General features: G+C 34.7%; 1 pseudogene; it reads right to left on the reverse strand.

Moving 5' to 3' along the window:
• Positions 1–1,357: 1,357 nt before the first annotated feature.
• LOC141549150 (E3 ubiquitin-protein ligase DTX3L pseudogene) overlaps positions 1,358–23,205 on the reverse strand; it is a 34,892-nt pseudogene continuing 13,044 nt past the window's right edge.

The raw sequence follows: 23,205 nt of genomic DNA on the forward strand, positions 1-23,205 counted from the left end.
GTACATACTTTGGATGAAACTATTTTCCCTTTTTTCAAACTTTTTTTAAACTTTAAGAATTGTCTCCACATAAGTTCATTTCAACCTGAAAAGTTGGCTGACTGGGCAGGATTGTCAAATACTGAAAGAGTAGTGAGTGAAGTCCCTGTGGGTATTCATGAACACTTTCCAGCAGGTAAATGACTCTGACTTTCTAATAAATCTACATCCCAGGACTCCACCAACCAATGTCTTGGGAAGTGAAGAGTTTTGAAGACACTAGAGACTAGGTATTGTAAATTAGAAAATGTATAGCAAATGCTCTGGAAAGATCTTATTGGGATATCCACTGGCTAAAATGGTGAAGAATATGGAAAGCTTTGTTTGTTGCCGGCAGGTCTCTATCTCAAGAAGTTAATATCTGTCATGGAGAATATTCCCATTTATGAAAAGTCAGTGACTAGAGGGAGTTTCATTTGGAAGAGCTATGTTAAGATACCACTTTATGCAAAGCAAAGGGATTACTGGTATTTTGGGGATGGGTATTATGCCTCCAAGAAATTTAAAAATTATTTGATTATTCAAAACAAAGATGAAAGAAAATGTAAGACAGTTAAAGGCTCTCTCACTCTCTCCCAACCCTCTGTGTAAATAAGACCATTAATTGAAAATCATGTTTTTTATACCATTGGATTCACCTGTTGATTTGATGAAAAGAGATGATGCATTCTATACCCCAGAGTTGATGTTTTTGGGACTCCAGCGAGAAAAGGGTGAACTGGGTGCATGGCTTCAGGTTTAGGAAACCAATAAATGAAAGTGGCAGTTTCATCCCATGCTGGGAAGGCACTCTGAAATGAAGGAAACTCAGTCTGTATTGTGGGCCTAGGCTAGAAATAATTCTGGATGAAGAAAAAGTACCAAGCTCCTTATTATGTTATTCCAAGGAAAAATAATGGGCATGAAATAAGCAATAGCACTTTGTATAAAGTTCAAAATAACTAACAGTTACCAAAAAAAAAAAAGACAGTGGCCATGTAATGCCCAATTTCAGTGGTATGAAGAGAAGGAAAATTAGCTAAAGTTTACCTATATATCAGGTTTCTCCAAATTTAAGCATTCCTATGATTCATCTACTATCATTTCTAGACATTGTAGGAAATCTAAAGTTGTTTATTCCACCAGAGTCCACCTCAGTCCACTGAACCACTCCAGGCTTCAGCCAGTGCTTGGATTCCCAATAATTTTGGCTCCTGCATTCTCTGCACTTGAGATTCTAGCATCCACCTGGGTCATGTGAAGGAACTGTTGATTTGTACCTCATAAAAAAAATAAGAGTATAGATGAATTTGTTTACATAATAAATAACCAACACCTCTTTCTCAGTTTAGAATGATTTTTAATAGAAATATAAAGAAAAAGGAAAATTAGGAACTGAACAGGAGAAAGTAGATCAGAAAGACATCTGACATCTTCTAAATGAGACTGCAATAGAATATATACATTTCACAATAGCACATGAAACTTTTGCAAAAATTTACCATATCAATTTAGGGCACAAACATAGTGCAAACAAATGTAAAAACACAGATCAGTTATTTCTTTACAAACAATAACTTTTTTTCTGAAGACACAATTTTGACTTTATTCAAAGCATCTGACATAGCCAATAAAGCACATCTACCATAACATAGTCATAGAGCCAGATCCAGATGATTTAATTATTTAGAGAAAAGCCAACTATATGTCATCTGAGCTACAATACATAACCTTCTGCATTAGGGCAATAGCATATGGTATTGGTGTCAACCAATGAGCTGTTTTTAACAGGGAACTGGGAAAATACCCTCTCTGTATCATGGGGTTTTTTATGTTCTCCAAACATTGCCACAAGATTCAGTATGTAAGCTCCTAATGAATGTTTTTAGTCTTTGTAGCAAAAATAAAAGGTGGACTCCTTCAGAGATAAATGGACATTGCATCCGTTGCCCTAACATTATAGTTTTGAGGAGGCACCTAGAATAATGGCAAATTGAGCAGACAATTTTGTGGAGGTTAAAAGTCAGAAAATATTTGGGTGTAAATGTGGTCTCACTAAGATAGGGTAAACAGCAGGTGCCACAAGGTGCACCCCAAATATAGAGAAGTAGGTCAACAAACAAGCCAATGCCAGTTGCCTATTAATCTGAAAATTCTAATTCCTATTATCAGTGAGCCTGCCCATAATCATTCAGTTAGTCAACAAGTATTTCAGTACATACCATAAGCTAGGTACAATTCTTAGTACTGGGAATACAAAAGAAGGCAAAAGACAGTCTCTGTTCTTAAGTAGCTTGTAGTCTAATGGAAAAGACAATATGCAAACAACTATGTACAAACAAGCTACTTACAGGACAAAACTGGAGATAATCCACACAGAAAAAGCACTAATTTTAAGGGGGCTTACAAAGGGTTTGGGGAAAGGCTTCATATAGAAGATGGGGTTTTAGGTAAGACTAGAAAAAATTCAGGGAACACATGGGAAGGAATAAGGAAAGAATTCTGCTTATGGGGGATACCCAGTGAAGACGCACAGTTTAGGGGAGATAGAGTTTCTTGTGCAGGGGACATCAAGAGGTCCATATCACTGGATCACAAAATACATAGAGGTGGAGTAAAGGGAGGAGAAAAGTTATGAAGGGTTTGGAAAGCCAAACTGAAGCATTTTCCTTCTATTCCTGAAAGTCACTGAACATTACTGGAGACAGAAATCTCTTTCTCCACTCCTCAATTTAACATTTAATTTGCCAGAGCCCAAAGAATGGGAGTATTTGGAGATTATAATCATCTTCAAGCTAAGTTCTAGTCTTTTTAATGTTCCTGGCTACCACTCCAGTTAGAAGGGAGCTAGATCTGGTGAGTTCTGAGGCCAACAGCTTAGTACAAATAATGTGAATAGACCTGAGGGTCATTCCTCACATTGTGCAAGTGGTACAATGGAAGATTCCTTAACTCCAACTTCCCTGGTGACAGCAAAATGGAAATAGGTAGGAAAGTACTGAGAGATCTACTTTGGATTCTCACTACATTTACGTTCCTACCAAAGTGTCAGTTTGTCTAATAAAAAGTTTAAAACTCCATAAAATTAGACAGGTTAGCAGAAAGCAGTTTATCCCACTCACCCTTAAACAAACTAATTTCTTCTCAAAATTTTTTTTATTTTCCTCTAAATATTGACTATACACACACACACATATACACTTACACACATACACACATACACATTTTAACGATTGTTTTGAATTTTGAATCAAAACAAAAGGAATCATTCCACAACTACAGCTTTTGCAAGCCCAGCTCTCCAGGTATCCTCGAAGTCAGCATTCTTACTCGATTCCTTTTGCCTTCAGTTCCTGCTTGACTCGTGACAGATAGCTCGGATCGGGGTAACCAAAATTTTCCGGCCCACCGAATTGTAGAGTTTTGTGGTGAATATCATTCCAGGTGATCACATCCTTGACTCCAGATGTGCGAGACTGTCCTACTGTGAAAATCAGCCTTTGGTCAAAAGCTCTTCTGAGGAGATTCAAAACCTGCCGTCCTTCTTCATTATTGGGCAAGTACGCCACCCGTCTTGTTCCTTCATAGCGTTTTCCTGGGTTGGGGTGCTCTTCTGTCTGGATGCCTCCATGCATGTCATAATGAATCACAATAGTGCCACATGAATTGTAACCTGGAAGGGAAGAAGACCTGTAGGAGGTTGTCATGGTTCCATCTGGCTGATTCCCTTTCATGATATTATAGGAGGTCTGGCATACAGGGCACACTGGCCTATGTTTCATGGCCTCTCTGATACAAGGGCCACAGAAGCCATGCTTGCACTTTGGGAGGACTTCTTTGTGGTGAATGATGTCCAAACAGATGGCACACTCCTCCTCCTCTTCCTCCTTCTTCTCCTTTCCGAGGTATCCACAGTTAGGCAATCCCTTGAAGGGAGGTAAGGCCATCTTGAAATTATCAGTATATTTGTCCAAGGGTGATCTGGGGTCTCTAAACCAAATTTCCCCAAGGGAGAGAGCTGGTCCCTGTCTCTGCTGAGCAGGACCTTCAATATTAAAGTGTCTCTTAATATATTTCATTGCTTTCCCAAGGTACTTGGGCAAACCAGTTAGTGTCAGTTCTTGTTCATACCACTCCAAGTTTACATGGGGGTGCTTTCTTTCAAAGTCTTCAAAGAATGTCTTTTCAGGCCAACATTTTTTCTCTTGGTTTAATGGTTTCAGGATCACTACCTCTCTGATAACCTCAGGTAGGAGCATCTGAAAGATATCAATGAAATCTTCATAAGCATGAGGAGAGAGGTCGAAGTCTTGGTGTTTTGGTTTAAATAGAACGATGGTTTTTTGGGTTTGGGGATTGTTCACAAATTCCATCTCAGTGTCATATGTTTTCTCTATTTCTTTGATTTCTTGGTGCAGAAGGCGCAAGTGAATGGTTTCGACCTCAATTTCATTCTTCATCAAGTTTTGGGAAAGCATCATTTCCAGAGGCTGTTTGCGGGAGAAGTTGGCTTCAATGAAATGCTGAGTTCCTAAAATATCCTGCGGGGTCCCCCAAAGCATTAAGACTTTTCCTTCTGCTTTGATATGGAGGTTTTTAAACATCTCAGCCAGAGTTTTTTGGACCTCAAGTGCCAGCTTATTGTCTATGAAGTGAATATCTTTATGGATCAGATTCTGTATTTCCCTCCGAAATGCTTTGGTAAAAGCTTCTTGAGCTGCTATTCTGTCCCCTGACTTGTATGTCTCGAATTCTAAACACACATTGCCTGTAGGATATGCCACAGTACTTTTGATATGGACTTGATACTCCCTTTGTATTCTGTCCAGAGTTTCAGCAAAAAAATATTTAAAATATTCATACAAATGTGAAGGAACCGAGATTGGGTCTAACTCTTCATCTGTTCTACGTTTCGAGTATGAGTGAAGTAGAGGACTGTCATAGTCATTTGGTGAAATGTGTTCAATTTCTCTTGCTGAGGCTGAAAGGGGAAAATCCTCTTTCTGGTTATTTCCCAGCATCCTCTCACTTAAGAATTTATAAATTTTTTCAATATCTTCAAAGTCACCAATCACTTTCTCAGGTCCATCATGGTCTCCCTCTATTCTGATATTTGGGCAGAAGCTAATAATTTTCTCCCTTTGCTCTTTGGAAAGCTTAAAGTTCAGGTAGGCTCTTACATGATGAAATATCTTCTGATTAAAGGAATTAGGGGAGCTAGCAGCACCTCCTTGTTCCGGGTGCTTCTTATTTGGAAATTCCTTTGGGAATGACTGAGTCTGAGAGGAAAGTGGGCTTATGTCCAAAGTGTTGTTCTCTCCTGGGTCTTCATTTGTTTCTATGAAGACACTCACATGTGATGTAGCACTGATTGTCAAAGAATGATCTTTCTTTGCTATGACGCCTTCCTTGGCTTGTCTTTTATAAAACTCTACCCAGAAAGTGCCTTCTCGGGGACCAGCTTTGATTTTGCACTTGCCTCCTCCAGACCGCCATGGGTTCTGGAAATACTTTTGCAGTTTCTTCTCTATTCCAGAGCAGCTCTCAGACACCCGTACCAGGACCCGGTAGAGCGGGCTGTGGGCAAGACTGCCAGTGGCCATCAGGGTGGGGTAGGGATTTTTCAGTAGATTGAGGCTGTGGTGTTGGTTTGCTGGGCTCTGGAGGAGAAGCAGAGAAGGGAGACAAAAAGGTGCTGTCAGCTCAATACTCCCACTTCTCTACCCAGACCATAACTTAATAAAAATAGTAATTGGTTCTAACAATGCATATATAAGACAGAGAACCGAATTACAACTTAATGAAATCCTAAATAATGTAAATTTCAAAGAATACTAAAAACGTACCCAAGTAATTACTTGAAAGCATAATGATGAGGAGGATGACAATGAGAATGAGGATGACACAATATACAACAATTTCCAGGATGCAGATAAAGCAGTTTAAAGATTGAAACAACAAATATCTTTTAAAAAAACATTCAGATAAGAGGTATAACAAACTGAATATTCATTTAAAAATTAGAAAACCAACAAATAAATGAGCTTAAAATAACCAAAAAATATTTTAAAAATAGATATATTGAAAACAAAAATACTCCCAAGAAATGATACCTAATTTTGCAATTGTCAATGCTGAAATATTACCCATGCATATATCTTGTAAATAAAAAGCTATAATAAAAAAGAAATGATACCTAAAACTAAAAGCTTGTTTTTTGAAAAGAGGAATGAACTTTGTAAACTTTGAGCTAAGTTGATTAAAAAGAAAAGAGAAAGTAAAATTAATAAAATAGCAAATTAGTAAAGTAAAACATCAATATAACTAGAAGAAAAAAATCAGCATATTTTATATAGGGTTAACTAAAAACGATATCACAAGTCCATGAGACATGTGCTGCAATTTATTATAAGATATTGGAACTCCTCATACCAAAAGAGTTTAGCAGCGCAGGACATGCTTTAGTAGTTAAGTTACAAGAAAAAGGGGAATTTATGGGGGAAGGGAGAAGAACAAATCCCTTCCCAAAGGGGAGAAGATAGCAAGTCTAAGTAAAATGACAAAAGCAGCATTCTTTTCCCTTGGAAACTGGTAGACTATGAAGAAATGATTGTCTGCTTATCGACCATGGTCCCAGTTGCAGAAATAATTTCTCAGTCCGGTGCAGACTGATTGACACTTCTCTTGACTTCCAAGGACATGCAGGGAGTAGAACTTAAGGTACAAAAAACAAATCATGTCAGCTAAGGGGAGGGAAGAAAGTTCCATCTTTGATACACTCAGGGCCTTTTGCATTTTACTGGTCCAGTGTTTCTGGAAAACATGGCAATTTAAAAATAATAGTTCACTGGACCTCTCAACGTTCACCTTGCTCCCTTGCTCCACGGGTAAAAGTCAACCCCTGGGTATACCAATAACTACAGTATCCCATGAATACTACCGAGGAAGGATCTCTGAAGGAAGGAGAAAAAAAGCACTTCACAAGGATAATGGTCAATAAGCAGAAAGCTAAGAGGAGACCTTGGGCACTTTTATGTCTCAAGATTAATACAGGATAATTGCAATTACAAAGCAAGATCAGAACCAGAACCACAAACAAATCACAAAGACTTTTCAAAATCAAGGATTAATCCAGAGAAGAAAATCATATCAAATCAAGAAAGACAACAGAGCTTAGTCTACTGATACAGAAAATAAAAGCCAAAAGGATACAATAATGGACACAGTATTAACAAACATTAAGTCTCCCTGCAACTTAGTAACCCTTCCCAAGTCCATTCAATCAATACATTTCCTCTTGTATCTCAGATATCCCATGCAGATGTCCAGTTCCTGGAACATCCCTTCTTCTTTTTAAATAAAAGCAAAGACAGTTTTCAACATTCACCTTTGCAAAATTTTGTGTACTAATTTTTTCCCTCCCTTCCCCCACCTTCTCCCCTAGACAGCAAGTAATTCAATATGGGTTCAACATGTGTAATCCTTCTATATATATTTCCATAATTATCATGCACAAGAAAAATCAGATCAGAAGAGGAAAAAATGAGAAAGAAAAAAAAAGCAAGCAAACAACAATAAAAAGGTGAAAATACTAGGTTGTGATCCACACTCAGTCCCCACAGTTTCTCTCTGGATACAAATGGCTCTCTCCATCACGAATCTATTAGAATTGGCCTGAATCAACTCATTGTTAAAAAGGGACAAGTTCACCACAGTTGCTCATCGCATAATCTTGTGTGACTATGTAAAACGTTCTCTTGGTTCTACTTACTTCACTCAGCATCAGTTCGTGTAGGTCTCTCCAGGTCTCCCTGAAATCATCCTGCTGATCATTTTTACAGAACAATAATTTTCCATAACATTCATATACCATAACTTATTCAACCATTACCCAACTTGCCACTATAAAAAGGCCTGCCACAAACATTTTTGTACATGTGGCACATCTCTTCTTGAGGCAATGTGGAAATTATTATGGGCTCGGGGGTACTACTTCAGTGAACTTCCTTTCTGATTCTGATTTAACTATAAATACTCCTTAAATGTTTCTGCTAAAATCTTCTACAAAACAGATTTGAAAACAAAATTTCCATACCAGTCACAAAGCTTACTTCTCTAAGAACTAATACATGTGGTGACCAGCTTGGACCCTTGTGGTTCTCATCCAATCAATAATAGATGTAAAAGGGGAACATCAATTCAGGAGCCCACAGTTCACATGAATCTTCAAATAATTTAGATTATAAATATGCCATGCTGTTTCTATCTTTATCTAAAATCTGTCACTAACAAAATGTTGCTAACAATAAGCTTAAGGGTTATTATCATTGAAATATGAAATACATTCAAATACAAATTAGATATTTTAATTACCATAGAAGGCAGTGCTCTAAAGGCTTCCAAATTATTGTCATTTGACTTTGTTGTTTTTCAATGCTTTTACTCGATTTTTTACTTTAGAAGTTTTAACTATTAATTATTTTAGAACTCCAAATTTAAATACCAATTAATTTAATTGAATTTAATTGAATTCTGCCCTAATCCTCACATAAAACTATATATTACAGAAACTTGTTATAAGAAAATGACCTATGATACACAAATAAATTTACATACAAGTTAGCAAGTTAAAGTCAACTGTAGCAAACAAAAGACTTGGATTGAGATGTGACAGTACAGTGAAATAATAATTTTCAAAACAGTGCATATTAAATAAATATGTTTGCAATGAAAATGTTTGTGCTGCAGGAAATAGCATGTGTTATTTCCACATTAAATAAGAATCTTAAATAAAATTGCCTTTTCAATTGGTGTAACACAAATTATTTTATGTTACTCTCCTCTAAGAGATATGATTACAATCAAATCTATTTCTTAAAACCAAAAAATATTTCCAATTCCATTTTAACTATTAATAGAATAACAGCTTGGTCCTATAAAAATGATTCTTACATCATTTTGAAACATTTAAGGATCTTATTTCATATACAAATATATATTAAGTAACAGACAGATGGCTAGGCCAATTACTCATTTACCAAGTTGTTTAGCATCTAGAAAGGACTTTGATTTTAGACTAAACAGCTCAGATCTTCCACACATGCATTTTATTATAGTAAACTCAGATGTGTTCCAGCTTTAATCTCTGGGATAATGACTTAACATTGTGTTTTTACATTTGTTTCACAACTTTCTTGTACTTTTGCCTAATGATTCCCATATCATTCATAAAGAATGCCAGAGACTTAATCTTAAACATGACATTGTACATATTAGTAGGTAGATGAAAAGTCCAAGAACTAAATTATTTAGTTGTTTGGGATATGGAATGATTACATCTTTAGAAAGAAAACAGTAAGATCATAAATATTTGCATTATTCCCCTATCTTCGACTAACCACTTGCTCTGATTATAGAAATTTGCCATAAAAGAAAAAAGCAGGAACATAATTCTAACAGCATCAAAAGTGGTCCTCTTTGGCTCAGCACATATACAGCAGGAGAAAGCATCTGTAGTTCCAATTAAATTTAAGTAAGACTGAGAGATGACAAGCAATCATGCAGAGACAATTCCATTTCATAGTCAGATCCAGGAATAGCCAGATGGAAAACATTACTGTTCAAAAGATAGTAATGGGGAAACTGAGCCAGAAGGCTTAAGCTATACCAGGCTCATCCCACATACAGACTTTCTCCCAGATCCCAGTTTAGGATCACATTCCTTCTGAGTAGCTTGAGGCATTTCTCTAGAATAGTGGATTATTGAGTCAATGACTTAATTATATACCTCAATTCAAACCTCCAAACAATTATCAGTTACAGTCCCAGGAACTTTTAATTCAAATGGCAACTTTCACTTATCACAGCTTAGGGCTAGATACAGTAATTTTTACTCTCATGGAGTATATAAGCAATAAAAATTTACAAGGATTCACACATATATGAGGGATTTCACTTAATATTCTTTACTAGTTTTCCTTTTTTTCTTCTCCTTGAGCTTAGACTCATCCTGGTGTATGAATCAATCATTAGAAATCACTTCTATAGTATAAACAAACTTGTAAATTCTCAGTAAGCTAATTTTGTTGTTTAGGATCTCCATAACCCAAACAAGTTATTTTTCAATGACTGATGATCCTGCCTATATAGGTGGTTTCCAGAAACCTGACAAGTTTCCAAAAAAGGTAAATCTACAAGAGCTTTTGTTTGTACTGATTCTTAGGCAGTAATTAATAATAAACTTTCCCTTTTAAAATACCTATGTAAATGCTTGATATATTGTAACATTTTGGGGATAATCTCAAAAACTTAGTTCACCATCTTACAATTTTCATAAGTGATAGCCATATAGTTTTACCTGTAACTTCCTTTTAACCATAAGCAAATTTGGAAGTTTTTACAGTTACAAAAAACATCATAAAACAGCCTTAACAGAGCTGATAAAATAATACAAAAATTCTCAAATCATTTTTCTACTTTCTTTTAGTTATTCAATTCATTCTCTGAAAACAACCAAATCATGAAAAGTTCTAGAAACATAATTTATACAATTTGTTACAAATTTTACAACATAAGAAAATTTAAATCATAACAATGTCATAAACAATAATATGCATTTGAGACTTGAAACAAGTTTGTTAACAATCAGGTGACCTCAATTAAATTGAATGCCTTTCCAAATTAACTTTACATGGAAAAATCACTTTATCACTATTGACAATGTATGCTGATCACACTTAAAATCTATATAAAGTCATCAAGTATGAAGCAATTACTTCTAATTAAAGAAACAATAGCAATAGTTAACATTCATATAGTGCTCCCTCTATGTTAGGTGTTGTGTTAAATACTTAACAATCCTTGTAACAACCCTGGGAGGTAGATGCTATTATTATTATTTAGATTAGTAAAATGAAGTAGGCAGAAGTGAGGTAACAATTAACAATATTTCAGATCTATGCATTTTCCCTTAATTTGCCTTAATACCAAATAGTATAATAAATTCTGAGATCGCTTATATTATTAGGAGAATCAGATTTCACTTAAAATAAGACCAAAATAAATTCAATTATACCTGGATCTATTTTCCAAATGGAAATAAATATAGATTCATAATTTTACATATTTAATATTATATTTTACACAAGGGCTATTTATTCTAAGCATTTCATATAATGGGATCCACTATTTCTAATCAATCTACTGCCAAAGACTGTAAAAATGGCAGTCTGATTTTTGGTTTTAGTCTACCCAAATTATCACGGTTAAGAGTACCACTTAATTTATTTTAAATCTGGATTCTACAATTTCAAAAAAATTCCACTGCTTATCAATTTACTCCTAGTTTTCTATAACTGTTTCTCTATATCATTGCAAATCAAATAGCAACTTTTTACTACTATAGTTTCCCATGAAATAATTACATGAAGTTTCATATAACCTTCCCACTTAAGTCAAAATCTTTTAAATCCTGCTCTGTAGAGATATTCAAATTGTTTCAACAAATCTTCTGAAGCTGGTTCAAGGGCACCCAAAGAAACTGTGCAGAGACAGATTGTCCCCAAATTTTCTTAGCTACTTTCCATATTTTCCTTCCCGTTTTTATTGTTCTTTCTAAATCTTCCAAACTATTTACTCAGCTTACTCAACTTTCTTCCGCCAAAATCCTATATTCCAAACTATATTCATTCCACTGAATATTTTCCTTTTATGATTTTAGCATTTATTGTTGTTAAACCCAATGAATTATCAAAACCTTATTTTCCCAGTTGTATAAGTGGATGGAAAGAACTCAGTCATTGTTCAAAAATGCAAAGGAAGAATACAGAATCTTTCTAAAAATCTACATAAGCTAACAAGACACAGAAAAGTAACTTTAGTCACATTTTTTCCCTTGAAAACTCAAAACAATTACAGACTCTGAGAGATACATAAACATAGATACAGAAAACACAAACTGACTAATACAAAAATGTTATTTCTTGCCTGCCTTGCTATGTATTTCCAGGGGAACCATGCTGTTTGTTTATCACACACAAATCTATACAGACTAAAATTATTACCCCTTTAAAACTGCATCTGTCTTCTTGCATATTCTGATCTGACACTTCCTTTATCAATCATATCTCAAATCATCTTTGCTTCACTGAGTTTTTCCTTTACTCCCTCTCTCTTGTCCCCTTGATGCACAAAGTCAGAAAAGGATGGAAGAGGAGGGAAAGAAAGAAAATTTTTCTCTGTTGTTTGTTCCATGACACAGAGGACAATCGCCATTCCAAGGTCTCTCTTAATATTGCTGAAAGTTCTCACCTTTGCCTAGGCACCATTTACTGTTAACCAAAAACAATTCCACAATTCCCATGAGATGTGCTACAACTGGATTTATTACAAGAGAAAAGGCACGTGCATGTGGGAACTCCCTATACCAGCTAGCCTAACAGTGCATGGAAACCCTCAGTATTTAAATTAGAGGGAAAATGGGAAGTCATAGAGGATTGAAAAAAAACACCAATTTCCTCCCAAAGGGGAGGAGATCATCATTAAGTAAAATGGCAAAAGCTGTATTTAGGAACTGAAAGGCCATGAAGATAAGATAGTCTGATCATGTACAAGGGTCTCAGCTACAGAAAGAGTTTCTCAGTCTGGTGCAGACTGACCAGTGCCTGATTTGATTCCCAAGGACAAACAGGGATTCCAAATTAGCGTGCAAACAACAAATCACATCAGCTAAGTGGAGGCCTCATCCTTGACATATTCAGGGCCTCTTGCATACTCTAGGTCCAGTGTTTTTGGAAAATAGAGCAACCCAAAAAGAGAATTTTATAGGACCCCTCACAACAGTTTATTTATACACACACACACACACACACACACACACACACACACGCACACACAATGTAGAATTCTGATCCTGATGGATTCACAAGAAAATTCTATGAAATTTTCAAAGACAATTGATATTTCACAAATAATCCTCAAAAATTGAGGGGGGAAAAGTACTATGCCAAAATGCTCTTATGAATAGGGAGATCAACTGCCCAGATCTTGTTGTGCCATATAGTCACTTGGTAGACCTAGGCTCAACTGCTTTGCTCAGTTCTGGGGAAGCTCTCAGAAGTCATTATTCTGAGATTATTGTCCTTTAGAGAGGGCTTTATTTTTGAAACTCAATCAGGATGTTTGTTTTTTCCAAAGTTATCTAACTGAAGAGTTTTTGTTTTCTTTAATAAACACTAAAAAAATCAGATCTTCTTCTGGGACAAAACAGGACTTATTTTTAGATGGATCTAGAGCCCTAGTGAGCTTATTATCTTAGTTCCAATGACCTGAATATCAAAGAAGCAATAAATATAAAAAGCTATAAATTTTCATGAAATAAGGCTTGATTTGTTTTCAGGTTAATAAAGGATAAGTGGTTTTCAAAAAAAGAGAATATTGTTCTAAATTACTTTACTAATAAAATAATTTTATTCATCTATCAATTCAGATATTCTACTCTAGCTGTGAATTTGATCCCAAAACACTTAAAGAACTTAGTTGTTCAGTTGGTTTTTGGTTGTTTCCAATTCTTCATGACCCCATTTGGGGTTTTCTTGGAAAAGATAATGGTTTTTGAGAATTACAATTATTCAACTAACAATAGGAGTGACTGAGGCAGAAGTCTGAGCCAATAGTACTTTATTAAAGGATTCATGGTCCCTTCTAATGAAGTAGACTTCAAATCTTCCTCATGACCTCAGATGACTCCTCCTTCCAGGACCCTATTTTTATAGGGCTAGATGTCTAGTAATTTTGGAACAGAATAATTTCATTGAATGGCATGTGATGCATAAGCTAAAATAAGCAATATGTCATCAGGGCCAAAAGTTGGGTGAAGTAATTAGCTTCTTGCCCTGAGAAGATGAATAGGGTGAGTGGTAGGATGCTAGTAAAGAAAGCGAGTTTAACTGTGTTTTTACATAGTGTGGGGAAGTTATTGGTTTTGTGTGGGAAAAGTAAGTTGTAAATTAGGGGGAAAGTGAGTATGGCAATGGATAATAGTAATGAAGTATTTAATAGATAATTAATTACTTTTATTTGGAATTGCACCAAAATTTTTGGTTCCTAAGACCAATGGATGACTATTATCCTTTAAAAGTAAGAAAGCCATGGGTTTTAGGCATGGATTCAAGAATTAGCAGTTCTTGTAACTTTCTCAGGCATATAAAGAGGCTTGAACTCCTAACTTTAGATTCACAATCTAATGTTTTTGTTAAACTATATTTGCAATATGTGGGGCTTAAAATGAATTTAGGTGAAACAGAAATAATTAGTAGGGGTAGCTGGTGCAGTGCTATTAATATATGCTCTTGGGTGAAGGTAGGCTTAATGGGATTTATGTGGTGGGTAAATTTGCCTCGTTGAGAGGTGATTAGTATATGGAGAGAATATAGGGCAGTAATAACTGTATTAATACCTAGGAGGATGAGGGAGAAGTTGATCAGGAGAATGTGGTTATGATAACTATAAGTTCACCTAGCAAATTGACAGAGGGAGGTTGGGCTAGGTTTGCTAAGCTGGCAAGTAGCCATCAGGCACATATCAGTGGAAGTACTATTTGAAGGCCTCGAGTAAGAATTAAGGTTTGGCTGTGGATATGCTCATAGTTAGTATTAGCTAAACAGAATAATATAGAAGAGGTAAACCCGTGGGCTTAAGATGGACATAAGATGGACAAGCTTCTCCTTAATTCGGGCAGGAGGAAATGGTACAAGCCATTACAGTCAGTGATCTGAGTGGTCATAAGATAGTCATCTGCTTCTACTGGACAAGTGCAAAATATTTTGGAGGTACAAAAATATTTTAGGAGGACTTTCCATATAGCTGTAATCTCTGCCATACTAGGTTTGGTCACCATGAGAAGGAAAAGGAAAGTCTTAAGTTAACATCTTATACTTAAGCAAGTGAACTTAGAATCCGTAAATCACAGCTCTGGGGCCTTATATACAATTGGTAAGATCCTATCAAATTGATTGATCCTGATTGGAATAGAGTAGCAGTCCAAATGAATTCTCACTTCCCCCTTCAATCCACAGATAAACAACAGTCTTTCTATGGATTATTACAATCTAAATGCATGGAGGGCAGTCCTCTATAGGAGATACAAAATCAAAAAGGGGCAGTCCCCTTACTGAGACACAAAAGTGACATTAAACATGCTGATTATGTTCCATTTAATTAAACAGCACCTCATAATACCCCAAATAAACAATGAATATCTAACTTGACTCTCTCACTGATCAAGAATCACAAGGGAAAGATACCTCCTGGTAAAACATGCTCTAAAAATACAAAAATCAGGGGATCAGAGGACAATGCAAGCATTGTCTGTCCTTCATATGAGTTCTGGAAATCTGAGTTTGTGAAAAGGATTCCAGCAATTTTGACAAAAAGCTACTCCATTATGGTGCTGTGGACCTTCTGGTGCAGTCATGTAGTCTTCTGGTGATTTCTTCTTTTAGAAATACTGAAATGAATGAGGCTTCAGAGCAGCTTCTAGTGGATTTCCTTCTCCAGTTCAGATCACTTTCAGAGGTTCCCTACTCTTTTATATATTTGACAAAATAGAACTAAATAAAATTTTAGTTTGCCATTACAATAACTAAGTCAGGTAATGAGAGCCAGCTCAAATTTTAGTAGCACTAATGTGAGCATCACTAGACCAAATAATTTACATTTTAGCTTGACAAATTCAAATAACAACAAAACTTTTTTAAAAATTCTGAACAAGAATTTATATTTGCATATATAACTATTTAATTTTATTAACCTATTTATTAAAACCAACTAAAAATTATCACTCTAGCTATTTTCTCTTGATTGCTCATTCCTTTCTTAGGAGGATAAGATTTTGCTTGAGAGTTATTAATAGAACACTTTTTAAAAATAATGATAACTGTGATACACAATTGAATTCATTTAAAAGTTGCCCCCAAATCTGCAATCATCAAAAAAAAAGTTCTGGAATAGGATGTATAAATACACTGAATAGTCGATTTTAAGACTCTACATAAACACATTTGCCTTTCAAGACATGCTCAATATTCAGATGGTAATAATAAACCCAAATAAAATTGTCTTTTCTCATTTAGGTAACACATGATATTCTATCATTCTTTTTTTTTTTAACTCCTAAGGAAAGATATTTCTGATAAATAATTAATAGAACAACAATTTGTTCCATAAACTGTTCCATCAATACTCAATTGATCTTGAGTTCTGGGGGCAGAGCCAAGATGGCAGTTGAGCCAAGATGGCATATTCAAGCCAAGAAGCTGCTCAAGCTCTCCAAGGTTCCCTTAAAAACCATATGAAACCAAGCCTCTCAGTAGTCTGATAGTATGAAACCACTTTTCACCTCAAGATAGATTGGAAGGACTCCAAGAAATGTCAGTATCACTAGGGTTAAAGGGGTGTTGAGCCCAGTTCAGACAGTGTCAGGGAAAGCCAGTGAGAGGATTTTAATCATAGTAGATAAGCAACTGAGACTCTTGATCCTGGCTCAGTAGTAGAATAGGTCAGTAGGGCAACCTCCAGTCCTAGTTCAAAAGAAAAATTCTTGGAAGCCTGGCTGTTTTTCTGGAAAGAGCAGATATGGCTACTCTAGCACTGTGAGCAAGACACCAAACACAAGGGGCTTCTGTGCTCAAAGCCAAAGCTCAGAGCTTCATGAGAAGCTTGGGATAGCACCCCTTTACTCTGAAAGCAGAGTTTGACCATAAAAAGCACAAAAGAAAAAATTTTAAAAGAGAAGGCAAGAAAATGAGTAAGAAACAGAAAAGAACCTGAAAGCTAGAAAGCTACTAAGGTGATAGGAAGATCAAAACACCAACTCAGAAAAGGAAAAAATACCCATATGAGAAACCTCAAAGATATGAATTGCTCTGAAGTCCAGAGAGCCTTCTTGAAAGAGTTCATTAAAGAGTTTGAAAATCAAATAAGAGAGTTAGAAGAAAAATTGGAAAAAGAAAGAGTCAATAGCTTGAGGAGAAAAATCCTTAAAAAATACAGTTGGCAAAATGCAAAAATCAATATCTTAAAAAACACAATAGACCAAATCGAAAAAAATCCATTGAAGAAAACAATACCTTGAAAAGTAGAATTAATCACATAGAAAAAGAGATATAAAAGCTAACTAAAGAAAATCACACAGTAAAACTAGAATGGGGCAAACTGAAGCCAATGGCTTTACAAGACAGCAAAAATCAGTCAAAAAACTCAATGGAAAAATAGGCCCACAAGAGACAATTTAAAAATTATCAGTCTACCTGAAGGCCACAACCAAAACAAAAAGCCTGAATAGCATTCTTCAAGAGGTCGTCAAGGAAAACTGCCCAAATATAGTAGAACCAGAATGGGAAATATTCATTGAAAGAATCCATTGATCATATCTGGAAAGAGATCCCACAAGGAAAACCCCATAGAACATTGCTGCAAAACTCCAGAACTATAATCTCAAGGAAAAAATACTGCAATCCATCAGACAAAAACAAATTCAAGTATCAAGGAACAACAATCAGGATTTTCTAGGATCTGGCAGCAAACTCAATAAAGGATCAGAGGGCCTGGAATACCATGTCCAAGAAAGCAAAGGACCTGGGGTTACAACCAAGAATTAACTACTCAGGAAGACTGAGCATCATTTTTCAGGGGAAGAGATAGATCTTCAACAAAGTAAGAGACTTTTAATCATTTCTCTTGAAAACACCAGAACTAAATAGTAAATTTGACCTTCAAACACAGGACTCAGGAGACATATAGAAAAGGAAGAAGGGAGAAGAGGAAAGAGGAGGCATAATGGGACAAATTAGATCACATGAAGAAGCACAGAAGTCCTATTACAATAGAGATTAAGAATAGAGGAGGATGAGCATTGTATGGATGCTAATCTCAATAGTTTTGGTTCAAAAAGGGAATAATGTAATCACTCAGTTGGGTATAGAAATGTATATTATGCTATAAAGAAGTAGGAAGAGAAAAGGAAAAGAAAAAGGAAGGGCTGGATAGAAGGAAGGGCAAAAACACTAGGATAAAGGGGTAAGAGAAGGGAGGAGTGACAGAAGGTAGATCAGGTAGAGAATGAGGTTGGTTATTAACAAAACCCTACTGAGGAGGGACAGGATAGAAAGAAAGAACAAAAGTATATACAGGGGAGAAAATAGGATTTAGGGAAATACAGGGCTGATAGTCATAACTGTGAATATGAATGGAAAGAACTCTCCCTTAAAATGAAAGCAAAAAGCAGAGTGGATTAAAAAAACAGAATCCTACAATATGTTGTTTACATGAAACACATTTGAAAAGAGAGATAGATACCTACAGGCCATGAGTAAAAGGCTGGAGCAGAATTTAGAAAAAAAAAGCAGGGGTAGTAATTCTGATCTCAGATAAACAAAAAAAAAGAGATCTAATTAAAAGAGATAAAGGTTAAAGGGTACCATAGACAATGAAGTAGTATCAATACTAAGGTGTGCACCAAATGGTACAGCATCCACTGTCTTAGAAAAGTTAAATCAATTACAGAAAGAAATAGAGAGCAAAACTATATTAGTGGAGAACCTCAATTTTCACCTCTCAGAATCAGACAAATTTAACCACAATATAAAAAGGAAAGAAATTATGGAAGTTAATAAAATCTTTAAAAACTTAGATATGATCAATAAATTGAATAGGGACAGGAAAGAATATACCTTATTCTCAGTAGTACATGGCACCTACATGAAAACTAACCATGAATTATTAGGGCATATAAATCTCACAATGAAATGCAGAAAAGCAGAAATAGTAAATGCTACCTTTTCAGACAATGATGCAATAAAATTATATTCAATAAAGAACCAGGAGAAGACAGACTAAAAACCAAATAAAAATTAAATAATATAATTTTAAAGAATGAGTGGATCAAACAACAAATCAGAGATATAATCAATAACTTCATCCAAGAGAATATAATGAGATAACATATCAAAACCTATGGGATGTAGCCAAGGCAGTTCTTAGGGAAAACTTTATCTCTTTATATAGTTACATGAATAAAACAGAGAAAGAAGAGATCCATGAATTGGGAATGCAACTAAAAAAAGCTAGAAAATGAACAAACTAAAGACTCCCAATTAAATACCAAATTAGAAATTTTGAAACTCAAAAAAGAGATCAATAAAATTGAAACTAAGAAAACTATTGAATTAATTAATAAAACCCTTGGTTAATTTGATTAGAAAAAAAGAAAGAAAAAAACAAATTACCAGCATCACAAATGAAAAGGGTGAACACACCACCAATGAAAAAGAAATTAAAGCAATCATTAAGAGCAATTTTGCCCAACTGTATACCAGCAAATTTGGTAATCTAATTGAAAAGGATGAATATTTACCAAAATATAAATTGTGCCGTATTAACAGAAGAAGAAATAAATTATTTAAGTAGCCCCATTTTAGAAAAGGAAATTGAATAAGCTATCAAGGCCAACTGGATTTACAAGTGAATTTTTCCAAAACATTTACAAAACAATTAATTCCAATACTTTGTAAACTATTTGGAAAAATAGGTAAAGAAGGAATCCTGCAAAATTCCTTCTATGACATAAATACCGTACTGATACCTAAACCAAGAAGAGCCAAAACAGAGAAAGAAAATTAGAGACTAACCTCCCTAATGAATATTGATGCAAAAATTTCAAATAAAATATTAGCAAAGAGATTACAACTTATCAGCAGGATAATACACTATGACTAAGTGAATTTTACACCAGTAATGCAGTGCTGGTTCAATATCAGGAAACTATTGTCAATAAATGACCATAGTAATAATAATACTAACAACTCATATGATAATCTCAATAAGTGGAAAAAGAACTTTTGAAAAAATGCAGCACTCATACTAGAGAGCATAGGAATAAAGGGAGTTTTTCTTAAAATGATAAGCAGCATCTACCTAAAACCATCAGCATACCAATACCAATCAAACTGCTAAAAATTACTTTATAGAGATAGCAAAAAAAATAACATAATTCATCTGGAAGAACAAAAAGTCAAGAATATCAAGGGAATTAATGAAAAATACAAATGATGGTAGCCTAAAAGTACTTAGACCTAAAACTATATTATATAGCAGCAGTCATCAAAATCATTTGGTACTGGCTAAGAAATAGAGTGGTGGATCAGTGCAATAGATTAGATACACATGACACAATAATCAATGACTATAGTTATCTAGTATTTGATAAATTCCAAAACTCCAGCTTCTGAAATAAAATTTCACTATTTCATAAAATTGCTTGGAAAACTAGAGTATAATGTCAGAAACTCAGCATAGACCTATATCTCATACCCCATACCAAAATAAGGTCAAAATGGGTACATAATTTGGGCATAAAGGGTGATACCATAAGCAAATTAGGAGAGTAAGAGATAGTTTACCTATCAGATCTTTGGAGAAGGGCAGAATTCATAACCAAAGAACTAGAGAACATTATGAAATGCAAAATGGAAAACTTTGATTACATTAAATTTAAAAAGTTTCTGCCCAAACAAACCTAACAAACCGTTTCAAGATTAAAAGGAAAGCACAAAGCTGGGAAAAAATTTTTTTACAGCCAGTGTTTATGATAAACGCTTAATTTTTTAAATGAAGTACTGTGTCAAATTTATAAGAATACAAGTCATCTGATCAATTCTCATGGATGTGGCTCTCTTCAACAATGAGATGATTCAGGCCATATCCAATGGTCTTGTCATGAAGAGAGCTATCTGCACCCAAAATGGGGACTGTGAGAACTGTGTATGGATCACAACATAGTATTTTCACTCTTGTTGTTGTTGTTTGCTTGCATTTTGTTTTCTTTCTCATTTTTTCCCTTTTTGATCTGATTTTTCTTTTGCAGCATGATAATTGTAAAAATAGATATAGAAGAATTGCAAACTTTTAACATATATTGAATTACTTGCCATCTAGGGAAGGGGATAGGAGGAAGGGGGAGAATTTGGAACACAAGGTTTTGCAAGGCTGAATGTTGAAAATTATCCATGCAAATATTTTGAAATAAAAAGCTTTAATTAAATAAAGAATACAAGTTATCCCCCAATTCATAAATGGTTAAACAACAATTTTTAGATGATGAAATTAAAACCATCTATAGTCATATGAAAAGATGATGTAAATCACTACTGATTAGAAAAAGGCAAATTAAAACAACTCTGAAGTACCACTCACATCTCTCATATTGGTTAAGATAACAGGAAAATATAATGATAAATGTTGGAAGGTATGTGGGGAAAAAAACTGGGACATTAATGCATGGCTGGTGGAGTTGTGAAAAGATCCAGCCATTCTGGAGAGCAATTTATAACCATGTCCAAAGAGCTATCAAACTGTGAATATCCTTTGACCCAGCAGTGTTTCTACTGGGCTTATATCCCAAAGAGATCTTAAAGGAGGGAAAGGGACCCACAGGTGTAACAATGTTTGTAGTGGCAAAGAATTGGAAAATGATTAGATGTCCATTAATTGGTATGTTGATGAATATGTTATGGTATATGAAAGTTATAGAATATTATTGTTCTATAATAAATTATGAATAAGTTGATTTTAGAAAGAGTTATACAAACTGATACTGAGAAAAACAAGTAGAACCAGGAATACAGTATACACAGTAATAGCAAGATTGTGTGATGATCAGCTAGGAAAGACTTAATTCTTTTCAGCATTTCAGTGATCCCAATCAGTGAATCACAAACCAAGGCAATCCCAATAAATTTTGGATAGAAAATGTCATCTGTATCCAAAGAGAAAATCATGGAGAATGAAAGTAAATCAACACATGCTATGTTCACTTTTTCCCCTTTTTCTTCTGTTTTTTATTTTCTCTCTCATGATTTTTACCTTTTATTTTGATTTTTCTCTCCCAGCATTATTCATAAAGGAATTTTTTAATTAGCATGAATGTATTATCAGAAAAATAAAACCATCAATATCCAATTATCCTCATATTAATTTTAGGAAGGAATAAAATTTTAAGCTAAATAACTCAAGCCTTAAGCCTGTATCTTATTTAATAGCTCAGATATGCTCCAGTATTAACTTTTGAAATACAGATTTAATATTATATTTATGTTGCTAATCTTCCATGATCATATAAATTCGCCATAAATTTGCCTAATAGGATTCCTTGATGATCATTCCTGAAATCAGACTCAGAATAATATCAATTACAGTCCCACAAGATCTAACAGCAAGTTCCAATAATCATAGCTTCACAGCTTTAGGTGGATTCAGCTTTTAAGGATCCTTGATAGAAAAAGTACAAGGTATTTAATTTTTTTTTTAAAAAAACAAGTTATGTTCTTAGATAAGCTATTAAGGGGCTTCTTCCTTCTAGATCTGTATCTCAAATGTCATAACACAAAATCAATATAAAAAAGAAGTAGAAAAATAATTAGTATATTAAAAATACAGCCCTTTTTGTAACGGCAAGAATTTGAGTGGATGCCCATCAGTTGGGGAATGGCTGAATAAGTTATGGTATGTGAATGTTATGGAATATTATTGTTTTATAAGAAATTATTTCAGAAATTCCTGGAAGGACTTAACACAAACTGATGCTATATGAAGTAAGCAAAAAGGAGTATACAGTAACAAGATTATGTGATAATCAACTGTGATGTATTTGACTCTTTTCAACAATGAGGTGATGATTCAAGACAATTCCAACAGACTTGTGATGGAAAGAGGCATCTACACCCAGATAGAGAACTATGGAGACTAAATGTGGATCAAAGTATAGTGTTTTCATCTTTTTAGTTGTTTGTTTGCTTGATGTTTTTCCCCTTTCTTGTGGCTACTTTCCCCCTTTTGATCAGATTTTTCATATGCAGCATGATGAATATGGAAATATATTTAGAAGTATTGTGCATGTTTAACCTGTATTGGATTGCTTTCTGTCTTGAGGAAGAGGAAGAGGGGAAGAAAAGAAAAAATATGGAATGCAAGCTTTTGCAAAAGTGAATTGAAAACTCTCTTTGCATGTATTTGAAAAATACAATGTTATTTTAAAAAAAAGAAAAGGTATGGTATCAGAGGGAACTTTGGCTTTAGAACTAATGATGAATTCAATTTTGATCAAGGACTGACTTGGGCACAATAATAATCTTT

This window comes from Sminthopsis crassicaudata, chromosome X, assembly GCF_048593235.1.
Source record: "Sminthopsis crassicaudata isolate SCR6 chromosome X, ASM4859323v1, whole genome shotgun sequence".
In the NCBI taxonomy this organism is placed as follows: Eukaryota; Metazoa; Chordata; class Mammalia; order Dasyuromorphia; family Dasyuridae; genus Sminthopsis; species Sminthopsis crassicaudata.